The sequence below is a fragment of the Rattus norvegicus genome, chromosome 1 (genome assembly GCF_036323735.1).
Source record: "Rattus norvegicus strain BN/NHsdMcwi chromosome 1, GRCr8, whole genome shotgun sequence".
In the NCBI taxonomy this organism is placed as follows: Eukaryota; Metazoa; Chordata; class Mammalia; order Rodentia; family Muridae; genus Rattus; species Rattus norvegicus.
In genome coordinates this window covers 59,768,645-59,786,783 of record NC_086019.1, presented here as the reverse complement: position 1 = coordinate 59,786,783, position 18,139 = coordinate 59,768,645, and the positions used below count along the sequence as shown (strand labels likewise).

The following is an 18,139-nucleotide window of genomic DNA, read 5'->3' as shown; positions in this document are numbered from 1 at the left end:
CTGAACTTGAGGAATAGGGAACCCAGCAAGGAGAGTGACCACCCTTGGCTCACATAATTTAGGGACATATGTGGTGGGAAGAAACTAAGTTGAGGCAGCTGGGACACATCCCAAGATAGCAGGTGGTTGTGTGTCTGTGTGTGTCTGTGTGTGTGAGTGTTTGTGTGTGTGTGTGTGTGTGTGTGTGTGTGTGTGTGTACTTGACTGAAATGATGTGTATGTGTGTGTGCCTGTGTATGTCTGTGGATGGGTCTATCCTGACACCAGACCTGACCGATGCCAGGCACCCACAGTTGGCACAGACCCCACTTTACACTAGCGTTTTTGTTCCCAAAGGTTTTCTAATGGAAAGTAATATGTGCCTCGTACAGGGCTAGTTCACCAGATTTTGTACGAAAGATGAAATATGATCTTTATGGGTTCTTGCCTGAGCTAGCCTTGTGGACCCTCCTCTTCCCACTGTTCCCAGTCTGTTTCGTGTCACAATGTCCAGGGAATAGAACCCTGAGTTCTGCCAGCACCTCTGTGTGAGGCATTGCATCAGCTGACATCCTGAATGGTTGTCCCAACTCTACATGTTCTGGCCGAGGACAAGATGCACACAAGAAGGCCTAGATGAGGAGGTACTGCCCCTCCCAGACAGACAGACTTCATCTACTCTAACATGTTAGGAGGAGGTGCAGATATGACTCACAACAATACATCCACTATTGGGCTCAACTACCAAGAAGCTGTGAGGAGGACATTCAATTTGGAAATCTCAGGTAGGCAGTGTGTGTGGAGGAGTAAACAGGACTGGATGGAGACCTTACCCAGAATTTGATATCCAGCCCTGCATTCTGATTAGCATGAACTACACTCCTGTGAAGGTCTCTGGGTGGCTCCTGAAATTAGGTGGACGAAGAGGAGGAGGAGGAGGAGGAGGAGGAAGAGGAGGAAGAAGAGGAGGAGGAAGAAGAGGAGGAGGAAGATGAAGAGGAGGAAAAAGGGGAAGAGGAGGAAAAAACAAGTAAGGACAAGACAGGCACATGGCCTGTACTCACTGCAGTGGCCCATCGTATCCTAGGTGTTTTCCTGCCCTAACTGTGAAGCAGGAACCAAACACCACTCCTCATGGGACTGTCTGAGATGAGGCCAGCTGTGGATCTGAACTGTCAGCAAGGAGGACAGGAGCTGTCTGTGCCATACATCAAAGCATAGTGTCCCACATAAGTCCATATCACAAATGATGCCATCTCCTCCCCAGAGTGGCTCAACTAAGGGTTAGGAGTGCCTCATGAGTGCCAAGCTCTCCCCTACTCCTGCAGACCCATGAATGGTGCCTTCTCAGGGCCCATCTATCCTGAGCCCAGGGAGCAGCCAGAGGGCATATTCATGCGATTTCATACTCAGGTCAATCTGCTATCCTGTACCCCATGAGTCGGGACTGAACCTCAGTGCTCAAGACCACTTGTTTTTTTCTGGACAAGACTTCGAGAATGTGGTCACACACAGTGTTAGTGACACCTTGCATGCCCTTGACTGGCCTTCAGTGTAGCCCTGACTGACCGTTCCTGCCTGCACCCAGGGATTCAAATCAGCATTGGCCAGATCAGACTCTTTGCTACCTGGTCCTATAGCTCACCTCCACTGCAGTTCCATGTGTCCTGGCTGCTGCAGCTGCACCAGAAGCTACCAGATGTCTTCCCACAGAATCCTGTAGTCCCTGTGGGCTCATCCACAGACATCTCACACTCTCCCTGCTGGGAGTTAGGCTGGATGCCTGCTGTGTGGGAGCTGCCTTGGCTTGTGGAGCAGAGTCAGAAGCAGTGGAGGAGATGTTGTCTGCTGCTCTTATTGTCCTCAGTGCCCAGGGCTTCCCTGTGGTTTGGGTTCAGATCCAGATCCAGTGAATCACTGATTAAATTCAGCCCATAGAAGCTGCGGACCCCATGAGGCACAGGAAGGACCATGACTGAGGGGGAACCAAGCAATCCAGGACCCTGTGGGGAACAGGGAAGCCAATAATCCTGGTCACCTCCCTGGCAGGCTGCAAGGCCAGGAGCTCTCTGCGCCCTGACAGAGGTAGATGGGACCCTGACTCCCACAAAACGCTCCTTCAGACCTATTACATCATCCTCTTTGAGAAGGTTGTCCTCATTAAGAGCATTCCACACAGCTTGCACTGCCATCTAACTCTATCTTCCAGGGGTGATCCCCCTCAGGAGTATTGACATGTGTTCTATGAATGGTTAATATTATTCTGATAATTCACTTCATAAACATTGCTCAGCATGGTGTCTGTCTCCATAAGAAGTCATTCAGCAATTCTCCCACAACAGGGATGCAAAATCATCATCATCATCACCATCATCATAATCATCATCATCATCATCATCATCATCATCATCACCATCCTTTCTCCTCCTCCTATTCTTCCTCCTCCTCCTCCAGATTTTTCTCCTCCTCCTCCTCCTCCTCCTCCTCCTCCTTCTCCTCCTCCTCCAGCTTTTTCTCCTCCTCCTCCTTCTCCTTCTGCTACTGCTAATGCTGCTGGTGCTATTGCTGTTACTCCTGTTGGTGCTGTAGCTTCTGCTGGTGTCTTTTCCTTGGCCATGTGTCTGAAATCACCTCCTTTTTATACTCAGGACATGACAATTTCAAGATGGCACTTTGAAAGAAAAAAATTATTCTAAGCAAAAATCTTATGAGGTAGAATACTTAGATTACCATTTGGAGCTTTGATTGCCTTATTATTTTATTACATCTTCTCTTCAACTTCTGTTAAGATTTTTGAAAGAAATCATTTAGAAAGGTTACATACACACACCCACACACACACACACACACACACACATATATATATATATATATATATATATATACATATATATACATATATATATATATATATATCACTAGGTCTTAGGAACGAAAAAATCAGCATGCAAAAAACTATGCATGATTCTGACCATCAACAATAACCAGCAAACTAGGTTGTTGATACTTATTCAATGACAAACCTTGTTAATTAGTTTTGAGGCTTAATGAAATGGGATGTTACATTTGAAAACATAAGACTCTGTTCTGAGGCACTTGTGATTGATGACCACATGTGAAAAGATCAGTAGCCCATGGAGGAGTCCATGAGCCCATAAACCTCTAGTCCTCACCCTGTGGGAGCTATTGGCTTAAGGGGGAGCTGGAGTCCATCTGAAGGGATGGGTCAACAAGAAAACTCTGTAGAGTGGGGAACTCATCAATCCTATTGGGTCCCTGCTGGGAAGAGGAGAAATCAAGAAGACGGAGAAGGCTTGGTGTTGGGTAAACCTCATAAAGAACTTAGAGAAGATACAAGGTAAGAATTGTGGGGAAAATGGAAACCAGAGACAGAGGAAGGACCAGCATAGAGCAAACTGAAAAGGACAAAGCACAAAGGTACCTGGGCTATGCTTGCTGCTTGTTCTCTGGACTCTCCCTGTGGCTCATTTCTGGGGGGAGATGCTGTTCTGCCCCAGGCGAGGTTTCTTTCTCCTTGGCAAGCAGCAACACAGCTTTATCAGAGCATTTGCTATATTCCTGGTCCACCCCTTAAAACCTCTGTGCCGGACCCTGCTTGGGATGGGCTTATCCTCTAACGGGGCTCTGTGGGAGAGTGGGTTGTCTTCTTTGATTTCCTTATTGCTACTCTTCTCACTGAAGATGCTTGTTGTTTGAATGCATGGGACACTCACGGCACATTTGTGATAGTGGTTGTGTGTAGGTGTCATCGGTAGTGGCCTGAGACAACCAGCCACAGTGGACCTTCTTCCTCCTTTTGGATGAGCCTTCTGGCCATAGTGAGATACTTGACCATGGGAGGATGACACCCGCAAGGTGCCAAGGACTGGCAGGCTTCCACTCCTCTTTTGTTCTAATCTAAAAGCAGCAGCAGGATCAAGGCTAGGGAATGGGGCTGCAATGGGACCCACCTGCTGTGCCTGGGCTGTGCAGCCATCACCCTGGAGAGCCTGCTGTTGTAGAAAGCAATAAGTTGCCATTTCCTCATTATATTTTCTTTTCATTAGAGAGTATTTTATTACAGAGGCTTGAAATCCCTCGCATTTCATTGCGGCCAAAATTTCAGGGTCTGGCCTGAGGGCAAGCAGTTCTTCATAACGACCTGTGAACCCCTTCCCGTGTTCTTTGAACCAGGCATGTTTCATCACCTCGCTGGCTGTTGGTCTATACATTGGATTTACTGTTAGAAATTGACTAAGGAGGTTCTACAGTTCTTCTGAAACCCCACAGGGGGCAGGATACACCCCTGCAACAAGTTGTTTTTGTAATATTTGGAAGATCATTGAATCAAATGGGAGCTTTCCCACTACCATATAGTACAAGACCACTCCTATTTTCCACATGTCATTCTTCATCCCGTCATACAGAAGTCCAAGGAAGAGTTCCGGGGAACCAAAAGAGTATGCACCGCACTGCTGGTTTAGCATTTGTCCAGGTTGTGTTTTGGTGCTAAGCCCAAAGTCGATGACTTTGACCTTTTTGTTTTTATCAATCATTATATTGTCCAGTTTCAGGTCTCGGTGAACAATCCTCTTTCCATGGCAGTAGCTCACTGCTGACAATATCTGTTCAAATATTTGCCGGGCCTCATCCTCCTCTATGTGCCCTGACTTTCTGATGTACTGGTAGAGTTCTTGGCCTTCCACCAGCTCCATTATGAGGTATATTCTCGTTTTATTTTCAATGACTTGTAAGAGAGAAACAATATTGGGGTGGTTGATCTTTCTCATTATGTTTGCTTCTGTCATGGCTGGCCAGAACCACTGCTTGTCCTTTCGGAGAACTTTGACCGCCACTCGGGTTCCTGTGAGCCGGCGGTGGGCCAGGACGACCTTCGCATGGCTTCCTTTTCCAATAGTCTTCAATACTTTATATTGGGAATGAAGGTTCACTCCTCAGAGATACTGGGATCGGGGCTAGGAGGTGGTAACTCCTCCTCAGTCTCTGTAGGCATTTTATCAGTACTAATGCTACCTAAAAATAACAAACAATGGAATCAGGTAATGAAAAAGATGGAGCAATTCAGGAATAAAAATTACACATGCGGTCCCTAAAAGAAACAAAGGAAACAAAAAGAAAAAAATAAAAACAAGAAAAGACTAGACTAGAAAAATAGAGTAAAATTATGAAAAGGGGGAAAATATGAAGAATCATAAGTAAAAGCCACCCAAATAACCAACCCCAAAAGAGAAAGCCAAGAGCACACACATACTAAATGCAATGATGAAAATAAAAATCGTCATATTACAATAGGATTGGGCGGCCAAAGATGGTCAATACTGTGAATGGATGTTGTTTGAAGTAAAAGGTATGATGAAAGAAATGAGAGGAGAAAGAATTAGTGTAAGAGAAAACAAACAAATATAAAAAGCCAACACTTAAGGGGAAACTCCATTGAATTTCAGGACCTAGTGATCCACAAAAATCCACAACTCTCCAGAGCAAAATATTGAAAATCAAAATTAACCAACCACAAGGAATAAGGCAGTTAAATACCAGTGAATAGTAAACCTAAAACCGAGGCCGAAAAGTCAAAGTGTCACAAAGGGCAAATTTGTATCAAGTCTAAGCCAATGATTGCTTGTACTCAATAAATACAGAAACAGGAATAATGTAAAAGGATGAAACCGCAGGACATTGAAAATGGAGATAGAGTGAATCATCCGACTGCAGAAATGTATATAATCAAAGCAATAATATACCATGTGAGAACATAAAAACCACCACCAAACAGAATCCAGAAATCCATAATAAATAAATAAATAAATAAAGCATAACTAAAAATCAAAACCACAATAAGGAAATAGCCAGTGGTCTTGCGAATATATGGCCTAATTCTATCTCTTAAACAAATAGAAAAAAGAATCAATCCATAAATAAGCAGCCAGCCGTCTACATAGGCCTTTAATCTGATATTATGGGGTTGGCATGTCAAAATCCTGGGAGCCACTGCTCCGCCAACACAGGTACTTGGGCAGCTGTAGGCCAGTGAGAGAGCCTGTCTTGAAAATGAGATTGATGACCTACCTCAGGAACAGGAGCCCGGGCTGACTTCTGGCCTCTACACTCTCTTGCATTGAGGTGCAGGTAAAACGGGATGGGGACGTGTGCACACACAACACACACACATACAAACACACACACACACACAGGCACACAGGCACACACACAGGCACACACAGAAGCACACACAGGCACACACAGAAATACACAAAAGTGTACTTACACTCACACAGACAAACTCTTACAAACACCCAGATTCACACAAAACACAATCACATAGGAACAGGCACACACATACTTACACACAAGCAAACCTGGAAAAACGCACATCACAGACACACACACACACACACACACACACACACACACACACACACACAGGGACACACACACACACACACGAAGAGGTACACACATACAAACACATACACACAAACCTGTAAACTCACACACTCCTACATATACTGAAAAACACACAGGCGAAAGTGTACACACACTCACACACAAGCAAATCTGTCAACACACATCATCCTACACACACTGATACATACACATATGCACAGTACAGTAAAATCCGATACAACCACACACAGCTCACTAGATACAACCAAGTCGCAGAGGGCTCCACTCCACACCTCCTCTCAAAGCACTCAAAGAGGTCCAGGCCTGGCAACAGCTTAACGTCTGTTGGCTGGACCTCCTCACAGTCGCTCCTCATGAGGTCACAATAGGACCTGTCATGACATGGTTGGGAAGGGCTTCAAGGCTCTGGCTTCTGTGGGCTATGGAGAGATTTTAGGCTTTTAGAAATCAAAGCCTGTAAGATGTTTACTCTCCTTAGTTCTCTGTTTTGAATGTTTGCTGTGCCTCCTGCTTTAAAGTCCTCATGTCTATGCTCGCTGTGTCACTTTTTCTTTGAATTCTGAATGATTAGCCTCAAACTGATGGTACAGTGTTATAAAAATAAAAAACGACAAAGCTGTGTTTCTAAACTGACCCATCAAGATGACACTGTTCTCATAAGCCCTCAGAAAGGCTCTAGGTTATCATCAAACACCTGAGACAAAGCTGCAGGGATAGGCAGAGCACTTGCCTCCCACGGGTGAGGACTTGAGTTTGAATCCCCAAAACCCCCATCAATGTTGGATGCATCAGCAAAGCCCACAAGCTCTGCATCCATGGAGTGGGGAGGGGTTGGGGCTTGAAGACAGGTGGTCTGACATGCAGGCGTGAGGACCTGTCCAGAGGATGGCCTCTGACAGGACATGGGGTAGTGGTATACATGGACACCTAGGCACATAAGGGGGTATGCATATACATGCAGACACTTCCTCTCACACAGAGGTTGGCATGATGTATAGAAAACCAAGTCCATCCTGAGTGTAGGGCTCACTTCAAATATTAAGGTCCAATGATGGAACAGGCGTGTATGAGGACAAGGAGCTCTGTGCAACCTGGGACCAGAAGGAACAGAGTGGCTATGCTGACACCGTTGAAATAAATTCTCAATCACAGTCTGTGACAGCCAGGCCACAGGACCCAGGCAGCTGTGTTATTTGTGAGCAGCCAGTGCAGCCAGAAGCTAACTATTGAGCACTGACTGGCCCAAGCACAGAAAGGGTCTCTGTTTTTCAGAGTGCTGGGGGCAGTGCAGTGTGTAGCCCTTTTCTTCTGAAGACTCTTCTGGGGTTTTGAATCCCCTGGAGAGGACCCTCATAACTGCAGACACTAAGCCTGGGAGGAAAGATCCTCATCTGTAGTGTTCATTGAAAGGACTGATTGCAGAAAAGGAAAGAAACAGCAAAATGTGCCACCTCTGCTCACTCTGGTTCAGCTTCTGCCTTTGCAGCTGAGCTCAGGTGCTCTGGAGTCCTCCCTAGCCTGAGTCAGTGATCTCAAGTTCAAGTCCCTACTTACTGGTTTGTAGTATCAACCACAGCACAGTTTCAGGCAAGAAAAGCTGTGAACACCATCTAGACATTGTTGTCTACATTTGAGGGGGACTGTTGAGCCCCAAAGGGAGCAAGGGTTACAAGGTCAGGTATTACAGGAATGGGCTAGGGTTGGAATCCAAGTTCCAATCTCCCTTTGCTCTGGGCAGAAGGTAGACCTGGCAATTGGTTCCTGCTGTGTACATGGTGAGAATCAAAGTGTCTTATGGGATCGCTGGCACAGACCTGCCCAAGCATGGCTTAGGGAGCCTCACACCAACTCAATATTTGATGTCTTCCCAGCTTTGTCTACCACCCTCAGCTGTGTGCCATTTTCCCTGCCTCCTGCAAGGGACTCTAAATATCTTCCTATAAAAGGCGATCAAGGAGGAGTTGCACAAGGACAGGTGGGGCTCTGTGGGGAGGTTCACATGGGCTAACACATTAGAGGGCCACAGTCCCAGGACTGATACTGGGTGGACACTCTCCTCTGACATCCAACAGAGAGATCTTTGACAGAGATCAATAGAAGGCTTCTCTGAATAGCTGTGCAGAGCACCTCAGATCACAGACTCAGGACTGACACACATAGAATGCTGTAGAGGAGCCGATTGTATTCAAGGGCTCATCTGCCTGGGTCCATGTGCCTCTAGATATGAGCCCAGGACTGGGCTGTAGCTGGTTATGGGCTCAGATAGGAGGGTGGGAGGGACTGGTCCTTGGCTACTGGGAGTAGAGCAATTTTTCTTTCCCTGCTCCTGCTTTTTTTTGCTTTCCTTTCCCTTGGCATAAGGAGGGACTGGAAGAAGTCTGTCTATGGGGAGTGAGGCTGCCTGGGAAACTGCTTGCTGTTCTACATTGTCATGCTGCTGGGGGCTTGGGGTTGTTGGCAGGATAATCTCTGCACCATTCCAGTCTGCTTCTCTCCACTTTATCCATGCATCCCTGTCCCTGGGCTGGGAGACCTCGATACATAAGTCCCAACTGTAGCTTCCAGTCCAGGGATGGAGTCCCTCAGTGAATGGATTCCAGATGGTTCTGTGGAAAGCAGCATCGAACAGGGTAGTTACTGAACATGTATGGACATGGAGGAGGATACTGCACTGCACCTACCCACATTTCATATAAAACCAATCCTCATGCTCAGGTACTAATTGGTTCTATTTACACCTTTCACCATTTTTGCTACTCACTGTACTGTGAAGGGTGAATTTTTATTGTTTCACTTCTGCAAAGAGACAGAGTTTAGCATTGGAGACTCCCTACGGCATGGCTGGAAGGGAGGCCTTAACACCCATGTGTCCTTCTAGGAAAAAGCTCTTTCATAGGATGCCTCCCTGAGTCCCAGGATGTATGGAGGGCTCTGTGCCCTATCCAGGGTTGACCTCAATATATTAACTGGAGCTGAGGTTTCTCTCTGATAGAACAGTACCACCCTCCTACAAGATGTCTACGATGGTTTGTATATGCTTAGCTCAGGGAGTGGCAATATTAGGAGGCGTGGTCTTGTTAAAGTAGGTGTGTCACATTGGTCATGGGCTTTAAGACCCTTTTCCTATCCACATGCAAGCCAATCTTCCCCAAGCAGCCTTCACATGAACATGTAGACATCTCACTTACTCTGGCACCATGACTGCCTGGATGCTGCCATGCTCCCAGCTTGATGATACTGGACTGAGTCTCTGAACCTGAAATCCTGTGTTCATTAATGGTGTTCTCATAAGAACTGCATTGGTCATGGTGTGTCTCTTCTCAACAGTAAACCCCTAACTGAGACAATGTCGATGTTCCCTGCTTCAGCTTCCTGGCTATAGAAGCTTCACACATGACCGGTATTCTCTTGGGATATGGGCCTAATAGGCTCTAGGCTGTCTGCTTGATCTGAGAGTGCTAGGATATCCTGCTCCTAAGGGCATTGTTACTATTCCCATGCAATAGTGTGAATAGCATCAGCAGGCTCCTGCTTTGTTACCCCCCTGAACACAATGCTTCCTTCTCCAGGAGTGGATCCAACAGCTCTCAGAACCTCCTCAGGAACTATGTGTTTCCCAAGGATTACCTGCACTTGCTTACACACCCCTATCCTGTGTTCTGAAAACTTTTCAAAGCCCATTCATCTGAGACTGGTGAGTTCAGGACAGTAGTCCCAAGTGTCTTGTCCTACCCTGACAGTTCATTCTCATGAGGCATCACCTGCCCTTGACACAGGATTTTCCCAAGGGGCATTGGATGTGAAGGAGAATTGTGTGTGCTGACTCTTGTCAGATCTGCACTAGATGGCATCAAGGCCCCATTTGCTCTTGATTTTGGAACTCATGGTCCTGGCACTGTCTTGTTGGTATTTAGGTCCCTGTCAGTCCCTAATTGAATTTTAGCATGGGAACCCAGGGCAGTTGTCTACAAAGATATTCCTAGTATGGACCACATCTTCACTGTGCCAGACATAAAGCACAACAAAACACCAGGCAGGCAGAGAATCCTCAGGGGCTGGAACTGGCATGTTCAAACACTCTGAATTGACCTTGGCCTTAGCACAGATTCAGAGAACAGCTTCTCTGTAGGAAGATCTCCTTCCTCCTCTCAGAGTTTAGGACATCTAGAGTTAGGCTAAGGTGCTGGCACAATGTGAGCAGAGGCAGCACTCTGGGCTTGTTCAGTGTCAAAGCCTCCCTGCCACCCCGGTATCACAGTCACAGCAGCCCATCTCATGAGAATTCTAGGGCTGCTGATATCCTGGATGAATAATCCATGTTCTGCTGCTAGTTTCTTTGCTTCCACATGGACAACTGAGAGAAGGGATTGATTAAGTGTAGTTGAGGAAGCCCTGCAAATATCTACTTGGTGTTACCAAAGACAATGGGTTCTGACTGGCAAGATCTTTGAATTAGATTTTGAAAAATGCCACCTAGGAAAAGTTAGTAGGTACTCTCAGGAAGGTAACCGCAGGACATTGAAAATGGAGATAGAGGGTTGGGGATTTAGCTCAGCGGTAGAGCGCTTGCCTAGCGAGTGCAAGGCCCTGGGTTCGGTCCCCAGCTCCGAAAAAAAAAAAAAAGAAAATGGAGATAGAGTGAATAATCTGACTGCAGAAATGTATATAATCAAAGCAATAATATACCATGTGAAAACATAAAATCCACCAACAAAATGAATCCAGCAATGCATAATAAAGAAAGAAAGAAAGAAAGAAAGAAAGAAAGAAAGAAAGAAAGAAAAAAGGAAAGAAAGAAAGGAAGGAAGGAAGGAAGGAAGAAAGAAAGAAAGAGAGAGAGAAAGGAAGAAAGAAAGAAAGAAAGAAAGAGAGAAAGAAAGAAAGAAAGCATAAATAAAAATCAAAACCATAATAAGGAAACAGCCAGTGCCTTTGCCAATATGTGACCTAATTCTTTCTCTTGAAGTCATCCAAAATCAATCAATCAAGAAATAGGCAGCCAGTCATCTACATAGGCCTTTAAACTGATATTATGGGGTTGGCATACCAAATGCCTGGGAGCGACTGGTCAGCCAGCCCAGATACTTGGGCAGCTGCAGGCCAGTGAGAGAGCCTGTCTTGAAAATAAGGTTGAGGACCTACCTCAGGAACAGCAGCCGGGGTGAATTCTGGCCTGCCTCTACATTCTCTTGCACTGAGGTGCAGGTAATATAGATACAAGGGGCAAAAGGAGATGGGCACGTGCACATACAGACACAAACAGACACACACAGGCACACAGACACACACACACACACAAAAACACACACACACACACACACACACACACACACACACACACCACAGGCACACACAGAGGCACTCACCCAGAAATACGCAGAAGTGAACTTATACTCACACAAACTCTTACAAACACCCAGATTCACACAAAACACACATACTTACACACAAGCAAACGTGGAAAAACACACATCAGACACACACACACACACAGGGACACACACTCATGCACAAGAAGAAGTACACACATACAAACACATACACACATACAAACCTGTAAACTCACCCACTCCTACATATACTGACAAACACACAGGCAAAAGTGTACACACACTCACACACAGGCAAATCTGTCAACACACACTCTCTTACACACACTGATACATAAACATATACACAGTACAGTAAAATCCGATACAACCACACACAGCTCACTAGATACAACCAAGTCGCAGAGGGCTCCACTCCACACCTCCTCTCAAAGCACTCAAAGAATTCCAGGCCTGGCAACACCTTAATATCTGTTTGCTGGGCCGCCTCACAATCGCTCCTCATGAGGTCACAGTAGGACCTGTCATGACATGTTGGGAAGGACTCTGAGACTGTGGCTTCTATGGGCTATGGAAAGACTTTAGGCTGTTAGAAATAAAACCCTGTAAGATGCTTAGCTGTCCACAGTTCTCTGTTTTGAATGTTTACTCTGCCTCCTGCTTTAATGTCGTCATGTCTACACTCAGGGTGTCACGTTTTCTTTGAATTCTGAAGGATCAGCCTCAAACTGATGGTATAGTTTTCTTTTTTTAAAGACAAAGCTGTTTCTAACCTGACCCACCAAGAGGACACTGTTCTCATAAGTCCTCAGAAAGGCTCTAGGTTATCATCAAACACCTGAGACAAAGCTGCAGGACTAGGCAGAGACTTGAGTTTGAATCCCCAAAACGCCTATTGGATGCATCAGCAAAGCTCATAAGCTTTCTCTGTGGAGAACTTAACATGGACCAACAGATTAGAGGGCCAGAGCCCCAACCCATGCTGGGTGGACACTCTCCTCTGACATCCAACACAGAGATCTTTGTACAGAGATCAAGAGAAGGCTTCTCTGAATAGCTGTGCAGAGCACCTCAGGCTCAGGGACTCTGGACTGACACCCATAGAATGCTGTAGAGGAGCCATTTGTGATTCAAGGACTCATCTGCCTGGGTCCTGTGCCTCTAGAGATGATCCCAGGACTGGGCTGTGGCTGGTTATGGGCTCAGACAGGGAGGTGCCACGGGGTTTGTTCTTGGCTCCTGGGAGTAGAGCAGTTTTTCGTTACCTGTCCTTGCTTTTTGAACTTTTCTTCCTTGGGAAAATGGAAGGACTGGAAGAAGTCTGTCTATGGAGAGTGAGGCTGGCTAGGAAACGGCTCGCTGTTCACAATTGTCATCCTGCTGGGGGTTTGGAGTTGTTGGCAGGTTAACCTCTCCACCATTCCAATCTGTTTCTCTCCATTTAACCCATGCATCTATGTCTCTTCGCTTCGTGACATGGTTGCACAAGTCCTACCTCTAGCTGCCACTCCAGGGCATAAGTCCCTCAGTGAGTGAATTCCTGATGGTTCTGTCTAGAGAGAAATTGTACAGGGTAGTTGCTCAGTATGTAGGTACATGGAAGAGGACACTGCACTGCATCCACATACATTTCATATAACATCAATCCACATACTCTGGTACTAATCGGTTCTATTTACACCTTTCGCGATTACTGCTATTCACTGTACTGTGATATGTGAATTTTTATTATGTTTTACTTCTGCAAAGGAAGAGACACTGGAGATTCCAAAGGCCTAGCTGGAAGGGAGGCCTTGACACACAGGTGTGCTCCTGGGAAAAAGCTCTTTCATAAAACGCCCCGTTGAATCCCATGATGTGTGGATTGCTCTATGCCCTATCTAGGGTTGACCTCAGCATATTAATGGGAGCTGAGACTTCTCTCTGATAAAACAGTACCACCCTCCTTGAAGATGTCTGTGATGGTTTGTATAAGCTTAGCTCAGGGCTTGGCACTATTAGGAGGCATGTTCTTGTTAAGTAGGTGTGTGACATTGGTCATGGGCTTTAAGAACCTGTTCCTATCCACATGCAAGCCAATCTCCCCCAAGCAGCCTTCAGATAAAAATGTTGAACTCTCACTCTCTCTGGCACCATGCCTGCCTGATTGCTGCCATGCTCCCAGCTTGATGATACTGGACTGAGTCTCTGAACCTGCTATCCTGTGTTCATTAATGTTGTCCTCATAAGAGCTGCATGGGTTGTGTTATGTCTCTTTACAGCAGTAAACCCCTAACTGAGACAATGTCCATCTTCCCTTCCCCAGCTTCCAGACTTTAGAAGCTTCACACATGAGCGGCATTCTCTTGGAACTATGAGGCTAAGAGGCTGTAGGCTGTCTGCTTGATCTGAGAGTGCTAGGATATCCTGCTCCTAAGGGAATTGTTACTGCTCCATTGCAATACTGTGAATAGCATCAGCAGGCTTCTGCTTTGTACTCCCTGAAACAATACTGTCTTCCCCAGGAGTGGATCCAACAGCTCTCAGAACCTCCTCAGGAACTATGTGTTTCCCAAGGATTACCTGCACTTGCTTACACACCCCTATTCTGTGTTCTGAAAACTTTTCAAAGCCCATTCATCTGAGACTGGTGATTTCAGGACAGTAGTCCCAAGTGTCTTGTCCTACCCTGACAGTTCACTCTCATGAGGCATCACCTGCCCTTGACAGAGGATTTTCCCACGGGACGTTGGATGTACGGGGAATTGTGTGTACTGACTCCTGTCAGATCTGCACAAGATGGCATCAAGGCCCCATTTGCTCTTCTTTATGGAATTCACATTCCTGGCACTGTTGTTGGTATTTAGGTCCATGCCAGTCCATAGTTATATGTTAGCATGGAAACCCAGGGCAGCTGCCTTCAAAGATATTCCTAGTATGGACCACATCTTCACCTTGCCAGACGTAAAGCACAGCAAAACACCAGGCAGGCAGAGAACCCTCAGGGGCTGGAACTGGCATGTTCAAACACTCTGGCTTGACCTTGGCCAGCACAGATTCAGAGGACAGCCTCTATGTAGGAAGATCTCCTTCCTCCTCTCAGAGTATAGGACATCTAGAGTCAGGCTAAGGTGCTGGCACCCATGTGAGCAGAGGCAGCAGCCTGGGCTTCTTCAATGTCAAAGCCTACCTGCCACCCCTGTATCACATGTCAGAGCAGTCCATCTCATGAGAATTCTAGGAGTGCTGATACCCTGGGTGACTATCCCAAGTTCTGCTGACCGTTTCTTTGCTTCCACATGGCCAACTGTGAGAAGGGATTGAGAAAGGGAAGGTGATGAAGCCCTGCTAATATCTACTTGGTGTCAGCAAAGAAAATGGGTTCTGACTGGCGAGATCTTTGAGTTAGATTTTCAAATATGCCACCTCGGGACAGTTAGTTGGCACTTTCAGGAAGCTGCTCCAGGGTGGGAACAATGGGACTGGATCCCTGAGGCTGGTGCAGTTGGCCAGGGATTTTGGGACAGTAAAACTGAGTGGGAACTCTGGGCCAGGTGCAACAGTGCAGTGAACCTGTTGCAGGTGCAGTGGAGCAGGGACCCTGGGGGAGATGCAATGGGACAGGAGCCCTAGGGAGGGGACCTCATGGTAGTGGCCCTGTGGCATGTGCAACTGACAGGGACCCTGGGGCAGGTGCACTGTGATGTGCACCCAAGCTGGAATGTTCAGACAGGTGTGTGTTTGCTTCATGCAGCTGCTGTCTGAAGTAGAGAACACTGGAAACTGCCCCAAAGGGGATTTTGGGGGCTCCTTCCAAGAATCCCTTAGCTCCTAACTGAGAAGCTGTACATTCCACAGAGGGGCCTTTATTGAGATGAGCAGATTCTAAGAGGGCTGCCTTGAATGAACAGCCAAAGAAAGCAGAAATGAACAACAAGGAATTGCACCAGCCACGTCCATGATGTTTTGCTCAGAAAAATAGGACTGGAAGAAACTGATTAAGTCAAATTACTTATCTATCTATCTATCTATCTATCTATCTATCTATCTATCTATCTATCTATCCATCTATCTATCTATCCATCCATGCACCCACCCACCCACCCAACCACCCATCTATCTATCTATCTATCTATCTATCTATCTATCTATCTATCTATCTATCTATCTATCTATCTATCTCTCTATTCACCCATCTATCCAACCATCCATCCATCCATCCACCCACCCACCCACCCATCTATCTATCCATCCATCCATCCATCCACCCACCCACCCACCCACCCACCCACCCACCCACCCACCCACCCACCCATCCATCCATCCATCCATCCATCCATCTATCTATCTATCTATCTATCTATCTATCTATCTATCTATCTATCTATCTATCTATTCACCCATCTATCCAACCATCCATCCATCCATCCATCCATCCATCCATCCATCCATCCATCCATTTCCCTGAGACAAGTCTCTTTTATGTGTAAGAAGAAGGTCACAGCGGCGCTCCCTTGTGATGACAATGAGGATTGCAAGTAGTGAGATGGATTGTTTGTTTGTTTGTTTATTTCTTTGTTTATTGCATGAGCTGGGATAGAATGCCAGTTGTGGCCTGTCCCCATCAGCATCCACTGTGCTACAGACCCAGTCTCAGTGTGACACAGAAGAGGACTAACTGGAAAGTTTGTCCTATCTCTAAGGGACACTGTATCGTACAATACTCTGTACTGCAGATCAGTCAATGCCTGTGTTTAGGAGACTTGCGGATAGAATGAATGTCTGTGAGTCTGGGCTTAGACTCTGTGGAGGACTCAGGTCACCTGACTGTCCTGAAGCTTCCCACTGTGATTTATTTCCCTCCTACAGAGCCAGACACCTGAGCAACTGCATTTCCTGGTTATCCCCTAATCCTCTTACACTGTGTAGAGTGTTCAATCTCAGGGAGGGCCTGGGAATCTGAGAGATACCACTGAGGCCCCTGGGCCTGGCTGACTCAACCTGAGGCTACTCTGTGTGTCTTCATTTTGCTCACCCTCCAGAGACCTCAAAAGGCAGCAGTGAGCTTGCTGAGAGGCAAGGAGCCTCCATATTGTCCCAAAAGCAACTGTCCTTTTTTACAGGTTCATCCACAGAGCATGTAATTTTGATTGATGCAGCATCGGGAAGAATGAATGACATCATCTCCCAAGGGCAAGTGCTGTGCTAGTGGACACTGAGGAGCTGCAGGGATCAGACCCCTTTTCCAGCCTCTCTTGTTCTTCCTTGTGATGGTTCCTGCAGATCTGAAAGATACAGGCAGTACATGACATGGGTTTGAATATAATCTCATTGCACTTTATTCGCTGCTCTGAATCTAAGACCAGGTAATTCCTACGTTTGTTTGTTTGTTTGTTTATTTATTTATTTATTTATTTATTTATTTATTTATTCATTTGATGTGTGTGTGTGTGTGTGTGTGTGTGTGTGTGTGTGTGTGTGTCTGTATACATATATACAATGTCGCTGTCTTTAGAAATACGGGAGAGGGCATCAAATCTCATCAGAGATATTTGTGAGCCACAAAGTGGTTGCTGGCATTTGAACTCAGGACTTCTGGAAGAGCAATCAGTTCTCTTAACACTGAGCAATCTTTCCAATTTCCAGTCTAACTTTCTTAATTCCAGTACTGTATTCTTTATTTAGGTTACATCCTGATCCCAGCCACTCTCCCTCCTCCTTTCCCAGTGCCACCTTACAAATCCTTCTCACCGTAATGCTCTCCCTTCTCTTTGTAGAAGGGCAGACTCCCTAGGTACCACCCCGCCCTGGGGCATCTACTCCCAACAGTATGAGGCACCCCCTGTCACACAGATTTACAATCAGGCTGCCCAGGTATGGGGAAGGGTTCCCATGGCAGGCAAGAGAGACTGAGACAGTCCTGGATCTACTTGTCAAATGACCCACATGGAGACCAACTGCAGATAGCTACACCTGGCCCTGTGGTTGGTTGCCCAGGCTCTAGCATACTCCATGTTCCAAGGTATCTGACTACAGGGGACTTCTTGTAGTGTTTTTAACCCCTCTAGTCTGCTCACCACTCTCCCCCACTCTTCCACAAGACTTCCCAAGCTCCATCTGAGGACTAGCTGTGGCTTTCAGCTGCTGAGTGAAGCCTGTCCAGAGACAGGTGTGCTACTTTTCTGTCTGCAACTAAATCAGAGTAACATAAGTACTGTCAGAGGTTGTCTCTGTCACATGAGATGGATCTCACTTTGGGGCAGTCATTGTTTGGTTTTTCCCTCAATATCTGCTATATCTTTATCCCTGCACACTTATTGGCAAAACAGATTTTGAGTTGAAGGTGTTGTGAGTGCATTGATGTCCTCTTCCTCTTCTAGAAGTTCTTTCTTGCTACAGGAGGTGGCCATTTCCATCTTCTGCTC

The 18,139-nt window shown here is 46.3% G+C and overlaps 1 pseudogene; it reads right to left on the bottom strand.

Moving 5' to 3' along the window:
- Positions 1-2,483: 2,483 nt before the first annotated feature.
- On the bottom strand, positions 2,484-6,043 carry LOC134485016 (sperm motility kinase Y-like; annotated as a pseudogene).
- Between the last annotated feature and the right edge of the window lie 12,096 nt (positions 6,044-18,139).